The 27,002-nt window shown below is 43.7% G+C and overlaps 1 protein-coding gene across 1 annotated transcript in view; it reads left to right on the top strand.

Moving 5' to 3' along the window:
- Positions 1-13,296: 13,296 nt before the first annotated feature.
- LOC126281392 (dipeptidase 1-like) overlaps positions 13,297-27,002 on the top strand; it is a 342,362-nt gene continuing 328,656 nt past the window's right edge. Inside the window, exon 1 of the mRNA XM_049980319.1 lies at positions 13,297-13,550. The gene's annotated coding sequence lies outside the window, so the exon portion shown is untranslated. The remainder of the gene's footprint in view (positions 13,551-27,002) is intronic.

The raw sequence follows: 27,002 nt of genomic DNA on the forward strand, positions 1-27,002 counted from the left end.
GGGTGTTCTCTGAAGACGCCCCTTCCATAGACCAGCTCCTTAAGGAGGGTGCCCTCCTATTCCATCGCGAGTACAAAGTCGACCCCTCCCGTTCCACTCCTCAATCCCTTCTACCAGAGGTGCCTGCGTTACAATGCACACCCAACATCTGAGTGCTGTGAGGCCCCCGTCTGCCCACACTGCAAACAGGCGCACTTCCTCTGGCATTGTTCCAACCTTCATTCCCCTCCTTCTTGCAACGTCTGCAACCTCCGGCACCCTACCTACTCCCAGAAGTGCAAGGCTTGACCCCCCCTGAACGCACTGTCCCTGTCCACCCTCTGCACGCCCCCACCCCTCCTGGCAACCCCCTTTCGACGCCATTCTATTGAATTCTTCGTATTGTAGAAATTGAATGGAGCAAAGAGGCGTTAAGCGCCTTAATTCAAGCACACTGCGGCGAAAGGTGTATGTATTACCCGCACGACATGCTGTGTCATAATAAGGTACGTCAGCAATCGCAATCGTTTATTTCTGAGTAATATGTTTATAACTTGCCACCGTAATTTTTGATATTTTTTGTAATGCATTAGCTTACGAAAGTTCACGCTTGATTCTATTACATCTCTATCATTATTTCAGAATACTAGGAAAGAGAAACTGGCATTGAAAAACGAGAAAGTCCATGCAGTTCTACCCAGTGCAACAGATAAGGACTGCAGCCTTCTTAGTTGCCTTGGCACTGGCTTTCTGTTTTCGTCATCGTTCTGCGCTAATCCGAAGGTTTATTGTCACTATCAGTGCAACAGCTGCGAAAAAGAGTGGGTCTTCCATGTGAGAAGTGCTTTGAGTCCGTAATTCAGAGCAGAAGTAACCGTAATAAAAGAATAACAATTACAACATAAATAACGATAAAAATAAGTTTTATTCAGTAGGAACTTGAGCTCACAGAAATATTTCCAACGAAAAACGTTCCACTATATCACACGGTCTCCCTTGAGTTTCGGGCGGTAGAACAAAAGACTTTACAAGAGATACACAGTTCTATATGCGCGTTTTTGCGTTCTACAGTGCATGCGCACCAGATAATCCCGCGTGACTGGTGCAATAGGTCGAGGTATAGGTAGGTATATCATTAAAACAAGCCCAACACTGCAAGGGAGCGTTTACAGTTGCGAACGCTAACAGACTAGGTCATGTAATTCAGCTGACCAAGCTATGCCATAAAGTCACTTGCAAATGTATGCTTGAGCCTACTACACTTGTGAAGCCTTTAACGAACATAAAAGTTCCAAGTATTAAGCTTGATTCGCGGCGCAACCCCGTCGTCACACGACTAGTTTCTCTAATCGACCTCTCCAAATTCTCACAAAGATCTACTTGCTGAAGGAAGGCGTCCACTCACATTGAGGGCCACGGCTCAATAGAGAGCTACAACAGCGACCAAACTTGTTGCAGCCTAGCTATCAGTCGAAACTACACTCCTGGAAATTGAAATAAGAACACCGTGAATTCATTGTCCCGGGAAGGGGAAACTTTATTGACACATTCCTGGGGTCAGATACATCACATGCTCACACTGACAGAACCACAGGCACATAGACACAGGCAACAGAGCATGCACAATGTCGGCACTAGTACAGTGTATATCCACCTTTCGCAGCAATGCAGGCTGCTATTCTCCCATGGAGACGATCGTAGAGATGCTGGGTGTAGTCCTGTGAAACGGCTTGCCATGCCATTTCCACCTGGCGCCTCAGTTGGACCAGCTTTCGTGCTGGACGTGCAGACCGCGTGAGACGACGCTTCATCCAGTCCCAAACATGCTCAATGGGGGACAGACCGGAGATCTTGCTGGCCAGGATAGGTGACTTACACCTTCTAGAGCACGTTGGGTGGCACGGGATACATGCGGACGTGCATTGTCCTGTTGGAACATCAAGTTCCCTTGCCGGTCTAGGAATGGTAGAACGATGGGTTCGATGACGGTTTGGATGTACCGTGCACTATTCAGTGTCCCCTCGACGATCACCAGAGGTGTACGGCCAGTGTAGGAGATCGCTCCCCACACCATGATGCCGGGTGTTGGCCCTGTGTGCCTCGGTCGTATGCAGTCCTGATTGTGGCGCTCACCTGCACGGCGCCAAACACGCATACGACCATCATTGGCACCAAGGCAGAAGCGACTCTCATCGCTGAAGACGACACGTCTCCATTCGTCCCTCCATTCACGCCTGTCGCGACACCACTGGAGGCGGGCTGCACGATGTTGGGGCGTGAGCGGAAGACGGCCTAACGGTGTGCGGGACCGTAGCCCAGCTTCATGGAGACGGTTGCGAATGGTCCTCGCCGATACCCCAGGAGCAACAGTGTCCCTAATTTGCTGGGAAGTGGCGGTGCGGTCCCCTACGGCACTGCGTAGGATCCTACGGTCTTGGCGTGCATCCGTGCGTCGCTGCGGTCCGGTCCCAGGTCGACGGGCACGTGCACCTTCCGCCGACCACTGGCGACAACATCGATGTACTGTGGAGACCTCACGCCCCACGTGTTGAGCAATTCGGCGGTACGTCCACCCGGCCTCCCGCATGCCCACTATACGCCCTCGCTCAAAGTCCGTCAACTGCACATACGGTTCACGTCCATGCTGTCGCGGCATGCTACCAGTGTTAAAGACTGCGATGGAGCTCCGTATGCCACGGCAAACTGGCTGACACTGACGGCGGCGGTGCACAAATGCTGCGCAGCTAGCGCCATTCGACGGCCAACACCGCGGTTCCTGGTGTGTCCGCTGTGCCGTGCGTGTGATCATTGCTTGTACAGCCCTCTCGCAGTGTCCGGAGCAAGTATGGTGGGTCTGACACACCGGTGTCAATGTGTTCTTTTTTCCATTTCCAGGAGTGTATTTCAATTTCTTTTTTTTTTTTTTTGGAGATAAAACATTCATTACCTCAAATGCGCCAAGAAAGGTTCTGGAGAGGAGTAGTGCCGAATCGTTAGGCGTTTGTAAAGGCTCCGGAGCTGCGGTGGAGCGCTGAGAGTTGGGTCGTGCGTATGAGCATTCTCTCGGCATGCTTTTATGCATGGCTGGCGAGCCTATCACCATTATTATGAAATCGTATCACGCCGGTAAGTGCGTAGAAGGAGGCGCAAGAGTTGCGGTGGTTGGACAAAAGAACATATTGAAATCACTCACACTGTTAGTGAGATTTTAGGAGACTACCGAAATCATTCCGATGGAGAGGGGACCCACTGATACCAACCACAAAGTGAACAGAAAACCACGGTTCTTTGGAACTACCTTATTTGCCATATTTTTAAAAGTTTATCTGTCGAATGCAATTTGAAAACTGAGTTGCATTTCAGCAAAAAATTCTCTTTCTAACTGAAAAGTTCATATTTCATCGCAAAAGTAATGTAGAATCAAACGAGTCTGTTCTTAATTGTAAGAAGCAGGAAATACTGTCGATTACAGCGCCTTCTATTATGAATTCATAAATATGATTCACGTAAACTATAGGTATTTCTTAGCGTAAGATGCGAATTTGAATAAAGGTAGAGGGGCTCCCAAAATAAAAATGAAAAATAGGAAAGAGACGAAGGTTACGTGATGGCCAGTTTTACCACAGACACAAGACGCCTTTGAAAATAATAACCTTTTATTTAGAACTTTTACTTGAACCATTAGTATTTTTCGAAATATTTACATTCTCTAAGTTGAAGCAAACACCCTGTATACTTTCCTCACTGCCCGCAACGCCACCGGCAACAGACTCAGATGTCGGACTTTTTTTTGTCTCATAACAGCTCTTGCAATTAACCAGTTCCTTCGTCTGGAAGATGAAGGCATAATCTGGCTTCATATTAGAGGTCCGCAAACTTGACATTTTGCTCGCTGATACTCGCTCGTGGGCAACGTGTTACGACATAGCGTGCACGATTCAAATGTTCAAATGTCTGTGAAATCTTATGGGACTTAACTGCTAATGTCATCAGTCCCTAACCTTACACACTACTTAACCTAAATTATCCTAAGGACAAACACACACACCCATGCCCGAGGGAGGACTCGAACCTCCGCCGGGACCAGCCGCACTGTCCATGATGCAGCACCTGAGACCGCTAGGCTAATCCCGCGCGGCCCCGTGCACGATTATATGAATGCGTGGTGGCTGCTCTTACGGACATGTCCACGCAGCTGCGCTAGCCACTGTGTCCGGATGGCTCAGTGCTTGCCGACACCGTAGCTTAGCGTTTTCAGTCAGAGGGTTAGCTGTCCCCTGTATTAAAAAAGTAACTGAGCGAACCGACCAATGATGAATGTGAACGACTCGTGAGGCGTCTATCCTGAACAAATGCGACGAACAATAACGCACAAATTGACATCAACAGAAAAAAAACAAAAACAAAGTGGTCAGAGCATCTGCCTAGTAAGCAGGATTTCCCGGTTTCGAATCTCGATCCAGCACATATTCTCACTCGTCGCCGCTGATGCTGCATAATATCTCGATGCAGCTGACATCAATAATCCCTTCGCTTTCCTTTCCTTTATTTTCTCCTTGCACCACTTTCAATATAGTGCTCGAATATGAATGATTGGAGCCCTCAGGCTGTGACAAAACGAGGCGCACTGGGTAGGAGAGGGCAGAGGCCGGCCGGCATAACACACTCGTTACGCCGCAGTTGTGACGGTTACATTCAGGCTAGTGAGAAACATTCTGAAAAGCTCGTAAGAGAGCAGCAGGGTAGGGTGTGCTGAGAAATGATTGTTAAGAAAGAAACATCGATACCTTGCGCCGTTTCTGAGTTAATTAGCCAATTCAAGTGGCCTGCCAGTAACAGTGACAGCTGTTCTCATAGCGTAGATGATAGTGCACCAGACTGCTCAGCCTTTGCCTCTGGTTCGATCCTTACTACCGTCCAATGTCCAATGTTTTTACGGCTCTCTTGTTCGGTCATAGGAAACCAGACGAAGGACAAGTTTGGCGAAGCATCTCTGGCTGGCCGCTAGAATTTGCGTGGGCAGCGTCCTGATTGACAAATTTCAATGATAATTAACTCGGAAATGGCGAAATGTATCGATTTTTTTCTTGACAGCGATTTCGCAGCACAACGTACGCTCCAACATCCTTACAACCTACCGAAGTCCTAATGTACTGCACCCATAGTGGCATCGTCAAATGTTAAATGAAAAATCAGCACCAGCATCGTTTTATATATATATATATATATATATATATATATATATATATATATATAATATTGGCACTTGACCATATGTCAACTACTGTCTCTAAACTCTTCCTCTTTTTAACAATCTGACTTTTGTCGTGCTCTATTATTGGATAATATCTCTGGTAATTTTCGTAGTTTCAACCGGTCTACCGCTAGATGGCTATCGCGTTAGACCAGTACCATTCGTGGCAGATCGTCGTGTAATACCCTCTTTAGTAATGTTACAAACTTAGTCGGTTTCAGTGCACTACTCACCGGGTTCTGTAATTGGTCGCCTTTCTATGTTTTTCCGCAAACATTTCAAGTCCTTTATGGCTGTCCAAATGGTCTGGACCGATCGGTTGATGGAGTAACCCAACTGCTCAATTGCGGTAACCGTATTTGTAATGTTGCTGTGACAAAGGAGAGCAGGGTGACGCCTTGACCTTGGATTGTTACGGACTAAGATGTGCACGTAACAGTTGCGTTAAAGTTATTACGTTAGAGGGTTTGTTAAAATGCTTCGCTTAATTTTCTCGACACTAGCCAGTTGAACTGTGTATAAGTGTGTGCCTAGCAGTACTTCGTTACATTCTTTGCGAGTGCACGAAATTAATTTAATCACTTTTGAATCTCTGTAAATTATTACCGGTCAGTTATTGAATGTGGATCTTACAATTTTAGCCGGTTGTGTGACTTGCGAAATGATTGTTTGAACTCAACTTACTAATGGTCTTATTTGTGTTGCCATTACTGAGGTTATAAATTTAATCCGCCGTTTCCTTAACGTCGTTATTTGTTAGCCTCGAGGCTTGGCACGAATTCAAGGAGTTGCCAGTAGTTCAAGATGTTGGTTGGCTTAATTTATGTGTAAAGCAAACATTTTCCTAAAATATCATTTTCTTGGGATTTGTTAAGGCCATTTTTTATCTTTTCTAAGAGATCATTATTTTAAATAATTCTAACCGAGATCTAAGAAATATTTTCCTTGAGATTTCATTATCATAAATATCAAATTAAGCTTGCCAATTGTTAAATAATTTTTCTTTTAAAATTCTTAACTGCGAGTGGCGTTGCTGTTGTGTTACCCTCGGGTTCTCCTTCTACACCAAAGGCCTTCTGCTGGCCTTTACCTTCCCCCTGGTAAAACTATTTTCATCTATACTAAAGGTTTTGCTCACAGTCCAAAATATCGTACGACTATTTATCAGTTTACGGCGAAGGACAATAAAGAAACTGCAATACTAACTGCAGAGGCCCATAATCCACTTGTGCATACTTGAGAAATATCTCACGAATGTGGATCTGTTTACATAAGTGATTGGGCGATCCTAAACAAATCACAAGTACCATCCCCACCATATCTCCGCACATCATGATCTTCATGGGAATGTTTTATAGAATCGAGATTGGTTTGGTTGTTGAGCACTGACGCATTTGCAAGGAGAACCGCAGTTCTTTTGCCGAGTAACATTCATTTACCAGCCACATCAAAGTTAACCCTCATAAAATGCATTATCAGAGTGCCGTTTGTTGCATTGTAAAATGTTAATTACATTCGGAGAAATGTAACCTAAAGTTGACTCTTGGGTACCATTCCTTTGCCGTTCGATCGTGTGTATCGGAGAGCACCGAATTACGTAGGGATCCAAAGGGAACGGTGATGGACCTTAGGTACAGAAGAGACTGGAACAGCACATTATGTCCACATGATAACACCTTTTTCACTGACGCACATGTACATTACCATGAGGGGTGAGGTAAACGTACACACGTGATTTCCGTTTTCAATTACGGAATGGAATAGAGTGTGTCCCGACATGTCAGGCCAATAGATGTTCAATGAGGTAGCCATCATTTCCTGCACACAATTGCAATCTCTGGCGTAATGAATGTCGTACATGCCGCAGTACATCTGGTGTAATGTCGCCGCAGGCTGCCACAATACGTTGTTTTATATCCTCTGAGGTTGTAGGTACATCACGGTACACATTCACCTTTAACGTACCCCACAGAAAGAAGTCCAGATGTGTAAGATCAGGAGAACGGGCTGCCCAATTTATGCGTCCTCCACGTCCTATGAAACGCCCGTCGAACATCCTGTCAAGGGTCAGCCTATTGTTAATTGCGGAATGTGCAGGTGCACCATCATGCTGATACCACATACGTCGACACGTTTCCAGTGGGACATTTTCGAGCAACGTTGGCATATCATTCTGTAGAAACTCGATGTATGTTGCAGCTGTTTGGGCCCCTGCAATGAAGTGTGGACCAATGAGGTGGTCGCCAATGATTGCGCACCATACATTTACAGTCAACGGTCGCTGTCGCTCTACTTGCCTGAGCCAGCGTGGATTGTCCACGGACCAGTAATGCATGTTCCGTAGATTCACTGCCCAGTGGATTGCGAAACCCGCTTCATCGGTAAACACGTAGAACTGCAACGCATTTTCTGTTAATGCCTATTGACATAATTGCACTCGATGATTAAAGTCATCACCATGTAATTGCTGATGTAGCGACACATGAAACGGGTGAGAGCGGTGACGATGCAGTATGCGCATGACACTACTTTGACTCAGTCCACCGGCTCTCGCAATGTCCCGTGTACTCATGTGTGGGTTCATGGCAACAGCGGCTAACACACCAACTGCACCCGCTTCTCCTGTGACGGGCCTGTTACGGACCCGTTTGTGTGCTACGATCATACCTGTTGCATACAGTTGGCGGTAGATGTTTTGCACTGTGCGGCACGTTGGATGCTCGCTGTCCGGGTACCGTTCTGCATACACCCTACAGGCTTCAGCTGCATTTCGTCGACACTCGCCATAGATGAGTATCATCTCCGCCTTTTCAGAGTTCGAATATACCATGGTCACGTCTGGTAACACGGTGTACTACAGTTGGTCTGCGTGCGGAGGCGAATGCAGAATAAAAATAGCAGCAAGCGCTACATGCGAACACTGCGACAGCTAGACCAAACCGCAACAGTGCACTACAGCCACACTCGTAAACACGGTCGTCATCGTAAACATGTCCCTGCAGATGCTGCTCACCGACCGTGGCCCGTGTTTGTTACAACACGCAACTGAACGTCGGAGGTTTCAAGCGTGAACTTTAGGTTACAATATCTACGGATGTAATTAACATTTTACAATGCAACAAACGGCACTGATTACGTATTTGTTTATATGTTCAGATGTGCTAACAAAATTAACGTGGTTCCATTTAAAAAAACGTAGGTTTGCGTTAAAAAAACACACTTTTGTGCATTTTTATGGTTTGTATTAAACAATTACACTAGCCCCTCTCCTCACGTTCGGTCTGTGGAATCGGTTCGTCAGTATTTGATGTGGTATACGAAATATATCCAGCGGTAATGTTAGCTGACTCACCCTGTATATGGCAGTGTTCAGGTTGTGCGAACGCCGCGCCCACTTCAAATCCACAACCACAGGACCCCAGGCTGTACTCAGCTGAAATGTAACGCCCTTATTGTACGTTTCATTTATTTCTATTGCTTCATTTACTGCGCTATCCCAGAAGCCGTTGGTCCGTTTAATAATAGGTATCGTCGAATGAAATTAATTTTCCAGTGCATGCTGCATTACAGGGGATTTTTCGGGATAACGTAGGCGGAAACACCTTTCATGTTGTATGTTGTGCTGTTCTGTAGTGTGGACAGTGTGGTGGAAGTAAAACTGCTTCAATCCGCCCCCTATCTTGTATATTCCAGGTGTTCTGAGCCCTACATCTTCAATGAAACTTAAAGACGATGTAGACCAGAGAAAACATGGATTTACAAAAACTCATGTGGGTGTGGGCAGTTTTACATCGATAACACTGTCTGCTCTACTGAACAGCACAGACACATTTCCCGTTTGAAAATGTTGTCTTACAACCGGTAAAACCATTTTCGTACCGTGCATATCTTTCGAAATATTTAATTGATCCAAGTGAAAAGAGACTTCATTAACAATCTACATCTTTATTCTTCATGTTTACATATTTATTTCTCAACATAGTCGCCCTGTGCCCCCATGAACCATGGACCTTGCGTGCCTCTGTGATACAGATAGCCGTACCGTAGGTGCAACCACAACGGAGGGGTATCTGTTGAGAGGCCAGACAAACGTGTGGTTCCTGAAGATGGACAGCAGCAGTTGCAGTAGTTGCAGGGACAACAGTCTCGTGATTGACTGACCTGCCTTGTAACACTAACCAAAACGGCCTTGCTGTGCTGATACTGCGAATAGCTAAAAGCAAGGGGAAACTATAGCCCTTAATGTTTCCCGAGGAGATGCAGCTTTACTGTATAGTTAAATGGTAAAATATTACGGAGGTAAAATAGTCCTCCATTCGCATGGGCGCGGAGTAATCAGGAGGAGAAAGAAAACTGGCGTTTACATATCTGTGCGTAGAATGTCAGATTCCTTAATCGGGCAGGAAGGTTACAAAAATTTAAAAAGTGAAACGGATATGTTAAAGTTAGATATAGTGGGAATAAGTGATTTTTGGTGGCAGGAGGAATACGATTTCTGGTCAAGTGACTACAGGGTTATAAATACAGTATCAAATAGGGGTAATGCAGGAGTACGTTTAATAATGAATAAAAATAAGGAGGGCGGGGAAGCTACTACATACAGCATAGCGAATGCATTATTGTGGCCAAGATCGACTCGAAGCCCACACCTACCACAGTAGCACATGTTTATATGCCAACTAGCTCCGTAGATGACGAAGAGATTGATGAAATGTATGATGAGATAAAAGAAATTATTCAGATGGTGAAGGAAGACGAAAATTTGATAGTCATTGGTGATTGGAATCTGATTGTAGGTAAAGGAAGAGAAGGAAACGTAGTAGGCGAATATGGATTGGGGGTAAGAAATGAAAGAGGAAGCCACCTGGTAGAATTTTGCATAGAACATAACTTAATCATATCTGACACTTGGTTCAAAAATCATGAAAGAAAGTTGTATACATGGAAGAGGCCTGGAGATACTGGAAGGTTTCACATAGATTATATAATGGTAAGACAGAGATTTAGGAACGAGGTTTTAAATTGTAAGACGTTTCCCGCGGCAGATTTGGACTTTGACCACAATCTGTAAATTACAACTGAAGAAACTGCGCAAAGGTGGGAATTTAAGGAGATGGGACCTGGATAAAGTGACAGAACCAGAGGTTGTGAAGAGTTTCAGGGAGAGCATCCATTCATGTCCATTGTGCATTCCGACGGTATTCCAGCAGGACAACGCGACACCCAAAACGTCCACCAAACTCCCCAGACATGAACATTATCGACCATATTTGGGATGTCTTGAAACGTGCTGTTCAGAAGGGATCTCCACCCCTTCGTACTTCTACAGGTTTATGGACAGCCTTGGTGTTAATTCCCTCCAGCACTACTTAAGACAGTAGTCCAGTCCATGAGGCACTTGTGCGTGCCAGCGTGGGCCCTACACCATATTTGCCACGTGTACCAATTTCTTTGGCTCTTCAGTGTACATACGTATTTACATACGATACATACTAAAAAGCTATGCAGCCCATCTAAGTGTGAACGTTTATTAGAGAATTGTGTAAAATTTTGAAGTAAATCATTCTGCAACTACTCGAGATTTTTACTAACAATATTACCCCTTTATACTGTATACATTTATTTATCTACCATATATATTTGAAACATACATAGCCTATGTCTACCTAAATGTTTATCAGAATATCGTTTAAAATATCTGGCTAATCCGTCAAGTAATTTAGTGACTTTTGGTGACAATGTTAAACACCGACTTGTCTTCATATTATAGTATAGACTTTAAATGTATTTTGGTATGCCATATATACAAACAAGCCAACGGCCTTGCCGCAGTGGTAACGCCGGTTCCCGTCAGTTTACCGAAGTTAAGAGCTGTCGGGCTGGGCTAGCACTTGGATGGGTGACCATCCAGTCTGCAGAGCGCTGTGGGCAAGCGGGATGCACTCAACCTTTGTGAGGCAAACTGAGGACCTATGTGACTGAGAAGTAGCGGCTCCGGTCTCGTAATGGACGTACTGCCAGGACAGCGGTGTGCTGACCATAAGATACCTGTATGGTGCGAAAAGCGGCAATTGACCCTGAGTAGGGAAAAGTATCAAGCTATTCACATGAGTACTAAAAGAAATTAGCAAAATTTCGATTATGCGATAAGTCACGCAAATCTGAAGACGGTAAATTCAACTAAATACTTAGGGATTACATTTACAAATAACCTAAATTATAACGATCACATAGATAATATTGTGGGTAGAGCAAATCAAAGACTACGATTCATAGGCAGAACACTTAAAAGGTGCAACAGGCCCGCTAAAGAGACTGCTTACACCACGCTTTCCCGCCCTATTCTGGAGTATTGCTGTGCGGTGTGGGATCCGCATCAGGTGAGACTGACGGATGACATCGGAAAAGTATTAAAAAAAAGGGTGCTCGGTTTGTATTATAGCGAGATAGGGGAGATGGTGTCACAGATGTGATACGTGGATTGAAACAAAGGCGCTTTTCGTTGCGACGGGATCTTATCGTGAAATTTCAATCACCAGTTTTCTTCTCCGATTGCGGAAACATTTTGTTGGCCCCCACCTACATAGCGAGAAATGATAATCACGATAAAATAAGAGAAATCAGGGCTCGCATAGAAAAATTTAAGTGCTCGTTTTTCCCGCGTGCCGTTCGAGAGTGGAACGGTAGAGAGACAGCTTGAAGGTGGATTATTGAACCCGCTGCCAGGCACTTTACTGTGAAAAGCAGAGGAATCACGTAGATGTAGATGTAGATGCTCCTCCATGTCCTTATCCAGTGACGCTTGTGGGCTCAGGATGACACGGTGGCCGGTCGGTGCTGTTAGGACTTCCAAGGACTGTTCGGACGTAGTTAACTTTTGTATAAAAAAATATAGCTCATGTTCGTCTGAATGTTATTGGACCTTTGTGCAAAAATCTGAAGTAAATCGGTCAACAAAGCGTCCTTTTTTTTAGTATATGTACAGGGTAATCAAAAAGTCAGCATACATTTGGAAACTTAATAAACCGCGTAATAATGTAGATACAGAGATAAAAATTGACACACATCCTTGGAATGACATTTGGTTTTATTAGAACCAAAAAACAACAACAAAAAACAACAAAGTATTGCTAGACGCGTGAAAGATCTCTTGCGCGCGTCGTTTGGTCGTGTGCCACTTTCGTCATGCTTGGCCTCCCAGGTCCCCAGACCTCAGTCGGTGCGATTATTGGCTTTGGGGTTACCTGAAGTCGCAAGTTTATCGTGATCGACCGACATTTCTTGGGAACATCGCACGCCAGTGCCTCACGATAACTCCAAACATGACTTGCAGTGCTGTTCACAACATTATTCCTCGACTACAGCTATTGTTGAGGAATGATGATGGACGTATTGAGCATTTCCTGTAAAGAACATCATCATTGCTTTGTCCTACTTTGTTATCCAAATTATTGCTGTTATGATCAGATGAAGCGCCATCTGTCGGACATTTTTTGAAGGTTTGTATTTTTTTGGTTCTAATTAAACCCCATGTCAATCCAAGCATTTATGTCAGTTTGTACCTATATATCTATATTATTCCGTGATTTATTCAGTTTTCAAATTCATACTGACTTTTTTATCACCCAATATGAACCTTATGTCGGTCCGAATGTTTATTAGAGTATCATGTAAAAATCTGAAGTAATTCTGACAAATATTTTTAAAAGTTTTGGTAGTAGTAATACGGAAGATACCTGAAGACGTCGGATGTATGAGCTACTCTGAGGTGAAGAGGTTAGCACAGGACCACATGGAACGCAGGCCTCCACCACTCCTCCCTATCTACACTCGCAGTGGATTCAATGCAGTTTGCGCACGTGCCCGGTTGTGACTTCACACCCTCAGCGTCAGTCAGGTAAACAGCCCCTATGCCTCGTCAAGCAGATCAGATGCTATGTGTGGCGCGTGCAGCAGACACAGGCCACGCAGCCGGCAGCTGCGGCCATCGCAGCCGCCCGACGCTGCTGCCGCCGCCGCCGCGCCACCAGTGGTCCGCTGCGCGCCTCGGCCGCACCGTTCAGTCGCGCGCCGCGCTCCGCCCTGAGCGCCAGCCCGCCAGCTCCCGGCATGCACCGCGGCCACTGTGCGCTGGCGCCTGCCCGTAGCGAGCTCAGCTCGCGCGTCCGTTGACGGCCGCCTGCCGGCACACAGACTGCGGTGTGCGGCTGTCAACCAACGCACAGAATACCTGCTGCACATTCGGGCGTCGTTGATAATTCGCTGGACAGCTGCATTGTTGAGCTACGCCGTACCTTACAACTGAAAACTCCGAATCGTAAGTGTTACGCTACTCAGATCACAAGTAATTTCTACACGTTGTAACACACGAGCATTATAATAAAAATTGTATCTTTTTCGTGAGTACATAAAATGTTCCGTCCAATTTCGAGTAACGGTACTTAATACATAAGTGTCTATAGTTCAGTAGCGCTCATTTTTGTCCCGTTAGTTGGTTTATTCCCTTGTTTAGCACGAATAGTTCGAGTAGTTTAAACATAGGAGCTTGCGTTGTGTCGATGGGATTTGAGTCACATCATATATAACATTTAGCTAATTTTCCTTCGGCTAATGACAGAACATGACAATTACATTACATGGGAAGCTATATCCTCGTATTATGAAACCATTCTATATTTAATCTCTAACGGCTTTGCGCTGCTCAGGCATTTTCATTTTACATCTGACAATGGCGTAAGTAACTAAAGCTAGTTCCTGAACAGTTAAATATTTACTGAAAACCATAATAGTGTGTAGATCTTTTGTATCACTTCAGTTACATTTTCACTCTATGAGAAGTCACTCCTCGAAGACAAAGGGATCACTAGGAAATGTATAATAAAATATTCCCCAGTCGTGACACACAATCTGATAATTGTAAATCATATTTTAAGGTAAGTATGATACATTCCCTCTAAGAACCAAGTACTGTAGTATACAAACAAAAAACTTAAATTATCGCAAGAATATCTATAAATAATGACCTTCAAAGAACGGGTCTGAGCAATCATTGCTTCTGTAATTTTATTTGTTCCACTTATAAATGTATAAACTCTCGTAACGAATAGCCTTTCGTATTTATGTTACGTGAAAACACAGTTCGTTAAAGATAAAACTGCAATAACGAAAAACGCTTTTTTTAAAATCTGATTTACTGCATCCGTTTTATGAATACCCGTAGAGCGGTAACTAAGGTTAGGCAAAGTGTGGAATAAATAAATACGGAAAAGTTAGTGGAATTAATTTTGTGGCTTGATCTTGAAAATAAGAAAAAAGTTTTACTCTCGCTAATGCTACCCTACAGTTCAACAGATACGTGAAGTAATACGAGGAACTGGTTCGGCTTTTCCGCCATATTCCAGCATATTTAATTGCGCTTCACAATTTAATCACAATTTTCCATTATGTCTTTGCAAAATCCTATGCTGCGATTTCATTGTAGCAACTGGCTAGGACGTCGTATATCTTTCTTCTTTACACAAAATACAAAAGCGAGCAGCGGTGAATTTTGAGAGCGGTGGATCACACTGCTTGTAGATGAGTTTTCCCTCGGGGATAACAAGTAAGGTTCAAAGGAAAAAACAAATGTGAGCTCTGCCAAACGGAGTTGCACTTTTCACTTTCTAGCAGTTTTACTGGAGCATGAACTTGCAAATACCACAAGCTGTTGTAACTCACGTGTTTTGAAACATAAATTTTGGTTCCATGAAAATAAACTGAAATCATTAATCGTTGCATAAGACAGCCAAGAACATAATTATAATTATCAAAAGTTGATGACCATGGAATAAGGACACAAAATATTTACTTGCCACGATTCCAAATGAAGGATATTCCGATCACTAATTTCCGATCAGTATTTCAGGGTTCTGCATTTTGAAACGGTCGACTAGTTCTGATGAATTACATGTCTGTGAGAGCCGTTTATGAAACTCTCATCTTTACTTTCTGGCCCGTTATCGTTTTCAGTGCTGTTGTTCCACAGTATTGCACAACACAGAAATTCGTGTTGCTCAGAAAACCGTTTCTACAACCTTTGTCATTTACCATTCTCGTTGGTGAGCTATACACGTGCAGAAACACAGATTAATGTACCTCTAGTCATAATCCTTTTTCACGAGTTATTTGAATAACAACAGACCAATGGACGATATTCGTCGAGGTCCATACACAATCGATACTAATAAAGACGTGATGCCATGTGTAATATTAAATGACGGTAGGTACGGAGATTTCTTTGACTTATCGGAATGTGAGCGTATATTTTAAGCGGCACTTTTGTCGTCGTTGTTGGAGTCGAAATAGCCTACTCGTTCGCATGCTAAAAATTATTGCACTATATAGGACCAGCGTTTTCATTGTCTTATTTCGTTCATTACACGTAAATTACCAGAAACGAATAGTCAGTTTTGGTTGTGGTCACTGAGTTCCCTTCATCATGCGTCTGAGACTCTACTACAAAATTGTTTCACACAAAAGACAAGTTATTCGTTTTACAAGTTCTGCTGTCACGGTATTTTTAATTTAATACACTATTTATGAACAGAAAAATATATCTGTTGACGAAACCTAAGTATAAAAGTTGTATGAGACATATATCAGGACTCCGATGGGACGAGGAGTAAGGCACATCTACATTACTAACAGCCCTTCCATCACTATCTCCTCCATAGTTTTCTAAGATAATGACAGAAAACGAGAGCCAGGATAGTTTTACATTATTAATGGATGTAATTTCATTTCTTGACCCTTATCTGACTTATTGGGGAATACAAAATTGTTAAGGTTTTCTGGTCAACTTATTGACAAAGTGCCTGTTGGCTTCGGTTTCGGGTTTTTCGGCCGACGTTTGACTGAATATTTTTCCGATCTTTCGCCATCACGATCTGCTGGCATTGTCAGAGCTTGACCGTCCATTGCTAGTGGTGGACTTGATGCCAATAACGCACCATAAAGGATCCTTAAAGATATAACTGCAAGGAGATTTAGTTTTCATACACGAAACAATCTTACGACTAATAATAATAATAATAATATGAAATTCTTTTCCGTTAATGTTCATAAAAACCGATGAATTCTTCTTCAGTCCCTGGGTTTGTTAATAGAAACTGCTTAAGTTTATTAAGGACCTTTAAGGATATTGCTTAAAGGAACAGAACGAAATTCTTCACCGAAATGGTTAATAAAAACCGAATAATTATTTTTGAGGCCGTAGGGTTTTAATAGGAGGTGCGTCCGATTTATTTCCTTACAAGGTATTGTTCACCTGTACTTTCTAACTGCTATGCTCCTCAGTCACATCTTTCAGCTATCAGCTTCACCAGCAATGTCCAGACCTAGAACTGAAGAGTTATTTGATATGCAGAATTTGTGTTCGGGCCTTGAATTGTCGCCTCCGAAGATAACAACTGGATGCTTGCATGTCAGGGTGAGCTGAATCAACTGTAACTTATTGTACCTATCTGTTGTGAATTTTAAGACCGTTTTCTGTGCATAGCTGTCTTAAGGGGAAGGTGACGGCGTACGTGCCTTTGGAATGTTCACCTTGCTCATAAATCGCTTTTCTGAGCGTGGAAGAAACGACTCTTGCATTGAAACGGCACATTTGTGGACCTTTTCCATGTAGCGCAGAGCTAACCCCTAAACGATTCTAACGACTTGGCTCGTTAGATGCAGAAGGTAGATGTCTCTATAGACGGAATTTATGTCGTTCTAGTTTTGCGGTAACAGTCTTGTAGATTCAGGTCCCACCTAGGCTTTTTATTCCTCTGCCATTTTAATATTCCGCAAATGTATTCGTCTCTACTTCTACGAAGGGAAAGGATTTGAATATTTTATAACTTTTCGGTAGACGCTAGCAGGGGAGAAAATACATTTAGAAAACTTTATAGAAGTTATCTCAGCAGTCTTCATACAGTTAGGAATTCGATTTTGCTAATGCCTCTGCTACTGAAAGAAACTTCGCCACTGTGCCGCAGTTATAATAATTTGACTCCCAATTCGCTTCTACAATGAGGCGCCGCTGCTAGAGACGCGTACCGGCTTTTTCAGTCGGATGATCGACTTGTTTGCCGCAGAAAAACCTTTTAAAAGCAAATAGCGCGGCCTCTGTGGCCTCTCGCCAAACGCGCACCCACCTCACTGCTGCTGCCGTGTTTACTTAGCTTTGCTGCGCTCCGCGGGAGCAAAACGATTCTCTGGTTTCAGACACCGTCTGAATTAGGCTCCCTGCCGCACTACGGCATAAATTTGTGAAACTGTGCATTAGTGAATTCTTCATTCATGAAGAATATCTGAATGCCAATTTTAGCTTCTTTTCAGGAACACTCTCTTACATCTATATCCATACTCTGCGAATCACTTTGATGACCATGGCAAAGTGTACATTGCATGGCACTACATTCTATGGTTTCTAGGCATTGCATTCATGTATAGAACTTTAAGTTCCTCAGTAGATATGCAGCAACATAAATACTTCTGAAGCCACTGTACTGTGCACAACCGAGGGTCCAACATTCAATTATTAGTTAATTTTCAACTGTATATACGATCTTATTGTGCCTGTGTTGTTCACAGGAAACGCTTGCATATGTGGTTCTTGAAGTTGTAGACACATGGTTCATGACGTATGGAAGTTTGCGTCAGGACGTGAGTCTTGCCTAATGCCTAATGATAAGGCTACCGCTCGCGATAAGCGAGAAATCCGGATTCGAGTCCGCGTAGGGTACAAATATTCACTGTCGTCATTCCATGAAATAGTTGATGCTTGTCCATTTTCGCAACTTCCAATGCATTTTAATTATTTCGTCTCTATTCCATCCTCTTATTGAGCGAGGAAAAATAAATGCCTAGGTGACGCTGGAAATGTGCTAATATCGTACCCTTTTCTCATTTTGCCTATTCGAGATTCTGGTGGTCGCTGAATGGTCACACACTCATCATCGAACGCTTGTCCTGTAAATTTACTCACCAAGGTTTAGTGATAATTACTTTGTATCTCTTCCAGGGATTGACCTTTTATCTCCCCCATAGTAGTATTCCTTACTTGCGCGCGCGCGACCGTGCACACACACACAAACACACGCACACACACACACACACACACACACACACACACACACACATATATATATATATATATATATATATATATATATATATATATATATATATATGTGTGTGTGTGTGTGTATGTTTGGAGCAGACCAAACAGCGAGACCATCGGTCCCGCACTTTAGTATGGGCTCTTCAGTGTAGACTGTACAGAGCCCTTCGCGTCATTGAGCTCGTTCGTTGTCTGTTTTGATGCCTGCTCAGTAATTATGCCATATACTTCAAAAGGGAAAAGTGGGAGAAAATTATGATTTAATTAGCGATATAATAAAGAGAATTCAGAGAACTATACACTGATGAGCCAACGCATTATGATCACTATCCATAACAGGCCGAGCGGTTCTACGAGGTACTTCAGTCTGGAACCGCGCGACCGCTACGGTAGAACTTTCGAATCCTGCCTCGGGGATGTATGTGTGGTATGTCCTTAGGTTAGTTAGGTTTCAGTAGTTCTAAGTTATAGGGGACTGATGACCTCACATGTTAAGTCCCGTAGTGCTCAGTCATTTGAACCAATTTGAACCACTGCCCACAAAGAGGTTGTATGCTGCCTGGTGGCCCTGAGGGCACGTAAGGCGGTAGGAGAAGTATATGAGCGTAATAGGGACGAATGGGGGATCATTTTAGCCTCGATAAGCGGCGCAAATGCGGAAATCCGCTGACTTAAGAGACTTTCACAAAATCCTGAGTTTTGTGGCTCAGTGCCTGGGAGTCAACGTCTCTGAAACGACGAAACTGGTAGGCTGTTCGCGTGCTACTGTCATGAGCATCTATGAGAAGTGGTTGAAAAATGCTGAAACCACGAGTAGGTGACAAGAGGCTGAACGACCATACTTCATCACAGAACATATGGATTCGAAGATTGCCCAGTCTCTGAAGCATAATAGGCTGCTGTCTGTGGCACATCTGACGACAGTTCCGGTGCACACCATTCAGCGCACCAATGTTGAACGTGGTACTCTGCAGCTGACGACCCCTACGTGTTACCATGTTGACCCAAATTGATTAAAGTGGGCAGGGTTTCCCCCAGATTGGGCCGACCCTGGATCAATGGAGTCGTGTCGCTTGGTCGGGTGAATACCGTTTATTGTTAAACCAAGCCGGTGGTCGTTTCCAGATATGCCGTGATCCAGGCGAGCGGGAGCTCGAATCATGCACAGACGCAGGCCAGTGGGAGCAGAGTTATATTACGGTGAACTTCCATGGCACCTGTGGTACTAATCGAAGGCACCGTGACAAGTTCGAACATTATTAGAGACCCCTTATGTCTTCCACCACAGCTGTGGCTTCTTCCAACAGGGTAACTGCTCCCGCCACAAGGCCAGAATAGTGCGGCAATGGTTTAAGGAGCACGAAAGTGAACTCATGGTGACGCCTTAGCCATCAAATTCGGCTTATCTGAATCTGATCAAATCCAACTGGGACGCTATCCGTCGCCAGCTGGACGCTCATAAACCAACCGTCCAAAAATGCTGGGGGTGTATGACCTGTTGGTAGACTTCTGGTGCCACAGACCACTGCAAATATATCAAGTACTTGTCGAAACCCTGGCACGCAGAACTGCCTTTTTGCGTTTCAGAGGTGGACCAACACCCATTTAAGTAGGTAGTCATAATGTTTTGGCTTATCAGTGTGTTTTAACTGGCATTTCATCCGAATTTTGCCTATTAGAAGACAGAATCCAAAAGACACAAATAAAACTGAAATGGTAATGTCCACTTAGTAAAACAAGCAATGCAAATGGGAAGTCTTACCCTACCGTGGAGTAAAAGTGCCTTTCTTGTGGGGTAAATATGTGCGTTATTATTAAAATGAGAAATACATGCCGGCCGTTGTGTCCGAGGGATTCTAGGCGCTTCAGTCAGGAACCGTCCTGTTGCTACGGTCGTAGATTCGAATCCTGCTTCGGGCATGGATGTGTGTGATGTCCTTAGGTTAAAGTAGTTCTACGTCTAGGGGACTGATGACCTCAGATGTTAAGTCCCATGGTGCTTAGAGCCATTTGAACTATTTTTGGTTTTTTGATTTTTTGATAAATACATAAATTCCATTCACCTCGTCTTCATGTTATTTATAGCACGCATATTCGTAATGTGCCGTGTTTCTCAGTATATGAAAGTTATGTTAACACAAGGTTTGACAATAGTGACAATATTCCTATCAGAAGAAATCATGTTTAGCAGAAACCAGAAATGAACTTCACAACAAGGGCAGGGTTTATTCTACCTCTCCTCGCCCTTTAGACAATGAATTCAATCTTTTGTTGGATTATTATAATTTTCAGAATAGACTGGCAGAGAAAGGTTTGTTGATTTTCCGTCGACTTATAAAAGTTTTGCTTGGCCTTCTTTTTGGTTGCTTGCTCAGAATCAAACAGTCCTTTGCGGTTTCTTTCTTTCTTGATCTCATAACTGGGATTCCAGTTGCTTCTCAACTAGGATCCCAAATAATGTTTCAGACTTCTTCTCTGCCTTCTGTCTTTTTTAGCAATCTTTTCTTCTTTGCAAAGGGATTATTTATATCGGGAAAACGTAGTTAGTTGGTTCTGGTTGTGGTTCATTTTTAAATAGCTATGAATTGGTACCTGGGGAGATCCCGCTTCAGCTGTCACAGCCTCATTAAAATTTGCCACATTCGAAGGTAGTAGTCTCCCTGAATATGTGACGATCGATTGGATAACTGCCGCATATCTTGAACGTTTCCGTTGTCTTCATCATTGTTGTCATATGATAAATAGTAATAAAAGATTCAGCAATAAATGTTTGGTTAATTACACACACACACACACACACACACACACACACATATATATATATATATATATATATATATATATATATATATATATATATATATATATATATATAGAGGTTAATCGGCCACTGGTAGCATTATTGTCAATAAAAGTTCTTCAGGGTCTTGAAGAAGCAGCGTCTTGAAGAAGTGGCTGTAGTTTGCTGTGTGAAGGAATGATAAGCACATAAATGTTGTGGTACCTGGAATGAAGGATGACAGACTCAAATGCGAATTCAGACTGAAATGTAACAAGCGATTGTCCAAAATTAACCAAACATTAATTGCTTTCGATGACTGTGTACGTATTCTCAAAATGACGTAGCAGTATGTGATGCAGATCTTAGTCGATGTAACCAATGTAAGAACACGTCATTAGTGACCCAGGAGCTGCACAGTTCTTCAAACATATCTTCATCTTTCCAGAGGAAATATTATTCCTAGAGGGATGTAAATTCCTACAGCTCCCATGCAACGAATAACCCTAATCAAAAAGCCTCTTTCTCCACGTGAAATTTTGTCTACAAGCTTTTTGCAGTATGTAGCGATCACTTTGGGAACTCTATCAGGAATTGTTGTAATCCCCGAATTATCCATGCTAAACAAACGATCCGGTTCAGATGCATGACCCTCCATTAACGTCGAAATACTGTCAGAGAAGCTCCTTGTCTGGTGCTTGTTGAGCTCAATCATACGTCGGAGGCTACTTTTCTGTAGGATCCGACGACTAAGGTTCATCTACATCTACATCCATACTCCGCAAGCCACCTGACGGTGTGTGGCGGAGGGTACCCTGAGTACCTCTATCGGTTCTCCCTTCTATTCCAGTCTCGTATTGTATGTGGAAAGGAAGATTGTCGGTATGCTTCTGTGTGGGCTCTAATCTCTCTGATTTTATCCTCATGGTCTCTTCGCGAGATATACGTAGGAGGGAGCAATATACTGCTTGACTCTTCGGTGAAGGTATGTTCTCGGAGCTTTAACAAAAGCCCGTGCCGAGCTACTGAGCGTCTCTCCTGCAGAGTCTTCCACTGGAGTTTATCTATCATCTCCGTAACGCTTTCGCGATTACTAAATGATCCTGTAACGAAGCGCGCTGCTCTCCGTTGGATCTTCTCTATATCTTCTATCAACCCTATCTGATACGGATCCCACACTGCTGAGCAGTATTCAAGCAGTGGGCGAACAAGCGTACTGTAACCTACTTCCTTTGTCTTCGGATTGCATTTCCTTAGGATTCTTCCAATGAATCTCAGTCTGGCATCTGCTTTACCGACGATCAACTTTATATGATCATTCCATTTTAAATCACTCCTAATGCGTACTCCCAGATAATTTATGGAATTAACTGCTTCCAGTTGCTGACCTGCTATTTTGTAGCTAAATGATAAGGGACCTATCTTTCTATGTATTCGCATCACATTACACTTGTCTACATTGAGATTCAATTGCCATTCCGTGCACCATGCGTCAATTCACTGCAGATCCTCCTGCATTTCAGTACAATTTTCCATTGTTGCAACCTCTCGATACACTACAGCATCATCTACAAAAAGCCTCAGTGAACTTCCGATGTCATCCACCAGGTCATTTATGTATATTGTGAATAGCAACGGTCCTATGACACTCCCCTGCGGCACGCCTGAAATCACTCTTACTTCGGAAGACTTCTCTCCATTGAGAATGACGTGCTGCGTTCTGTTATCGAGGAACTCCTCAATCCAATCGCACAATTGATCTGATAGTCCGTATGCTCTTACTTTGTTCACTAAACGACTGTGGGGAACTGTGTCAAACGCCTTGCGGAAGTCAAGAAACACGGCATCTACCTGTGAACCCGTGTCTAAGGCCCTCTGAGTCTCGTGGACGAATAGCGCAAGCTGGGTTTCACACGACCGTCTTTTTCGAAACCCATGCTGAATCCTACAGAGTAGATTTCTAGTCTCCAGAAAAGACATTATACTCGAACATAATACGTGTTTCAAAATTCTACAACTGATCGACGTTAGAGATATAGGTCTATAGTTCTGCACATCTGTTCGACGTCCCTTCTTGAAAACGGGGATGACCTGTGCCCTTTTCCAATCCTTTGGAACGCTTCGCTCTTCTAGAGACCTACGGTACACCGCTGCAAGAAGGGGGGCAAGTTCCTTCGCGTACTCTGTGTAAAATCGAACTGGTATTCCATCAGGACCAGCGGCCTTTCCTCTTTTGAGCGATTTTAATTGTTTCTCTATGCCTCTGTCGTCTATTTCGATATCTACCATTTTGTCAACTGTGCGACAATCTAGAGAAGGAAGCACAGTGCAGTCTTCCTCTGTGAAACAGCTTTGGAAGAAGACATTTAGTATTTCGGCCTTTAGTCTGTCATCCTCTGTTTCAGTACCATTTTGGTCACAGAGTGTCTGAACATTTTGTTTTGATCCACCTACCGCTTTGACATAGGACCAAAATTTCTTAGGATTTTCTGCCAAGTCAGTACATAGAACTTTACTTTCGAATTCATTGAAAGCCTCTCGCATAGCCCTCCTCACACTGCATTTCGCTTCGCGTAATTTTTGTTTGTCTGCAAGGCTTTGGCTATGTTTATGTTTGCTGTGAAGTTCCCTTTGCTTCCGCAGCAGTTTTCTAACTCGGTTGTTGTACCACGGTGGCTCTTTCCCATCTCTTACGATCTTGCTTGGCACATACTCATCTAAGGCATATTGTACCATGGTTTTGAACTTTGTCCACTGATCCTCAACACTGTCTGTACTTGAGACAAAACTTTTATGTTGAGCCACCAAGTACTCTGAAATCTGCTTTTTGTCACTTTTGCTAAACAGAAAAATCTTCCTACATTTTTTAATATTTCTATTTACGGCTGAAATCATCGATGCAGTAACCGCTTTATGATCGCTGATTCCCTGTTCTGCATTAACTGATTCAAATAGTTCGGATCTATTTGTCACCAGAAGGTCTAATATGTTATCGCCACGAGTCGGTTTTCTGTTTAACTGCTCAAGGTAGTTTTCAGATAAAGCACTTAAAAATATTTCACTGGATTCTTTGTCCCTGCCACCCGTTATGAACGTTTGAGTCTCCCAGTCTATATCCGGCAAATTAAAATCTCCACCCAGAACTATAACATGGTGGGGAAATCTACTCGAAATATTTTCCAAATTATTCTTCAGGTTCTGAGCCACAACAGCTGCTGAGCCCGGGGGCCTATAGAGACATCCAATTACCATGTCTGAGCCTGCTTTAACCGTGACCATCACCCAAATCATTTCACAATTCGAATCTCCGTCAATTTCCTTCGATACTATTGCACTTCTTATCGCTATAAACACGCCTCCCCCTTCACGGTCCATCGTATCTCTGCGGTATACATTCCAATCCGAGTTTAGGATTTCGTTACTGTTTACGTCTGGTTTCAGCCAACTTTCTGTTCCTAGTACTATATGGGCGTTGTGACCGTTTATTAATGAGAGCAATTCTGGGACCTTTCTATAGACGCTCCTGCAGTTTACTATAAGCACATTAATATTGTTATTACTTGTTGCATTTTGCCTACTCCTGACTTGCCGCGTCTCAGGAGGCGTTTTGTCGGGCCTAGGGAGGGAATTCTCTAACCTAAAAGAACCCCATGTGCACTCCACACGTACTCCGCTACCCTCGTAGCCGCTTCCGACGTGTAGTGCACGCCTGACCTATTCAGGGGGACCCAACATTTCTCCACCCGATAGCGGAGGTCGAGAAATTTGCACCCCAGCTCTCCCCAGAATCGTCTGAGCCTTTGGTTTAAGCCTTCCACTCGGCTCCAAACCAGATGACCGCGATCGGTTCTGGGAACGATACTACAAATAGTTAGCTCTGATTCCACCCCGCGAGCGAGGCTTTCCGCCTTCACCAACTCCGCCAACCGCCTGTACGAACTGAGGATGACCTCTGAACCCAGACGGCAGGAGTCATTGGTGCCGACATGAGCAACAATTTGCAGTCGGGTGCACACAGTGCTCTCTATCACCGCCGGTAGGGCCTCCTCCACATCTCGGATGAGACCCCCCGGCAAGCAGACAGAGTGAACACTGGCCTTCTTCCCCGACCTTTCCGCTATTTCCCTAAGGGGCTCCATCACCCGCCTAACGTTGGAGCTTCCAATAACTAATAAACCCCTCCCCCCGTGTGCCTGCTCGGACCTTGCTGAAGGAGCAGCCACATGTCCACTCACAGGCAGAGCGTGCGATGCCACACGGCCAGCCTCCACATTGATCCTCCGCCTCGTGCGCCGCGAACGCCGCTGAACCCGCCACTCCCCTTGGGGAGAGGGTGGCCCAACCGCGCCCGGTACCCGCGAAGATGTCTCGACAGCAGGGACAGTGGGTGAAGCATGTAACACCTGGGGTGTACCTTGCGACGCACCAGACTCCCCACTGCCGCTACACTCCGAGGCAGCAGCCTGAAGACGGCTGACCGCGGCCATCAACACGCTCAGCTGTTCGCGAAGATTGGCCAGCTCCTCCTGCGTCCGTACACAGCAGCCACACATCCTATCCATCCTAAGAAATCAATTTACTATAGAGTGTTAATAAACTTTTAAATAGACTGCTAATTCACTAAAGGCGGTTGATTATTGACTAAACTGTGATTGCTAACCACTTCTTGTAGAAAACAAGGAGAATAGCACTACCTGTCTCTGGACTGTATTCAAAACAAACACTAGCACTACTAGCACTATGGCTGACTAAAGGGACTCTCTGACTGTATTCAAAACAAACACGAGATCTATGGAACACTTAATAGCACTCGATTATTAAAGCTTCCTAAAAGCAAAAACACGCAGAAAAAAGTGACAAGTAAGAAAAATACAGTTAATACTTAAATTAAGGTAGCTCGCTGCACAGCAGGTTTCGTCTTTGCATGCAAGCATAAGCCCAGTCCTTTCCTGCCTTCTTAATGCTTTGGTCAAATTTAATTTTTGTATTACTCCTCTGCGAGCAATCATGAATAAACGCTCTAAAATCTTTCAGCGTCATAGCGTAATTATATATGTTTAGAGATCTACAGTGCACCTCACGTTCTAGTTACTGTGCATCGTCAAAAAGTTCTTCCAAATCTTCCCAGATTTGTTACCCTCAAAGCCTGATAAAATGGGGGTAGGAGTATTAACCTTAAGCTTATCTTGTCGTAGGCAACAGTCTCCAAAAGAAGAAATTTATAGAATAGTCTCTTTAAAACTATTTCTAAGGGCAGATACGAGTCTTCGAAACTCCCTCAGTACTTGTCGTTTAGATTTTTCATTTTCAGGCCCTCTTTAGCAGCTTTCAGCGTTTCTGCAGTGCATGTCTTATATTCAGTTTTTCTTTCTTAGACGCTAAAACAGAAAATAATTACCTCTGTGACAGCTATATTCGGTGCATGACATTCACCTGTGACGACCGTAAACATTTCTTGTCCGTGTCAACGAAAAAGGTGATAATTATGAAGCATGGGGAAAGATTACGCAGTGCACAGTTTTACCCCAACTTGTAAACCAGCCCGATACTTTGCGACAGCAACTTTCGTCTCCATGAGCGAATACTTTGTAGGAATGTCGATGTGTCAAAATATCATCGTAGCATACGATGGTATAATGTTAAACTTAAGCTCATTATTTTAGCAACTCAAAGTTTTATATGACAATAACTTAAAATACAGCCAAGAAACAAAATCTGAACGAAGCGAAAGTGAGTGTAACGAAGCAATGTGGGAATAATCATGACTTTGTTACTAAAATTTTGTCAATCAATCTGTAAAATCCTATGAGGTTTTAGTCTCCCTAAAATCAATAAGCGGTTTTAAT

Source organism: Schistocerca gregaria, chromosome 7 (assembly GCF_023897955.1).
Source record: "Schistocerca gregaria isolate iqSchGreg1 chromosome 7, iqSchGreg1.2, whole genome shotgun sequence".
NCBI classification, from domain to species: Eukaryota; Metazoa; Arthropoda; class Insecta; order Orthoptera; family Acrididae; genus Schistocerca; species Schistocerca gregaria.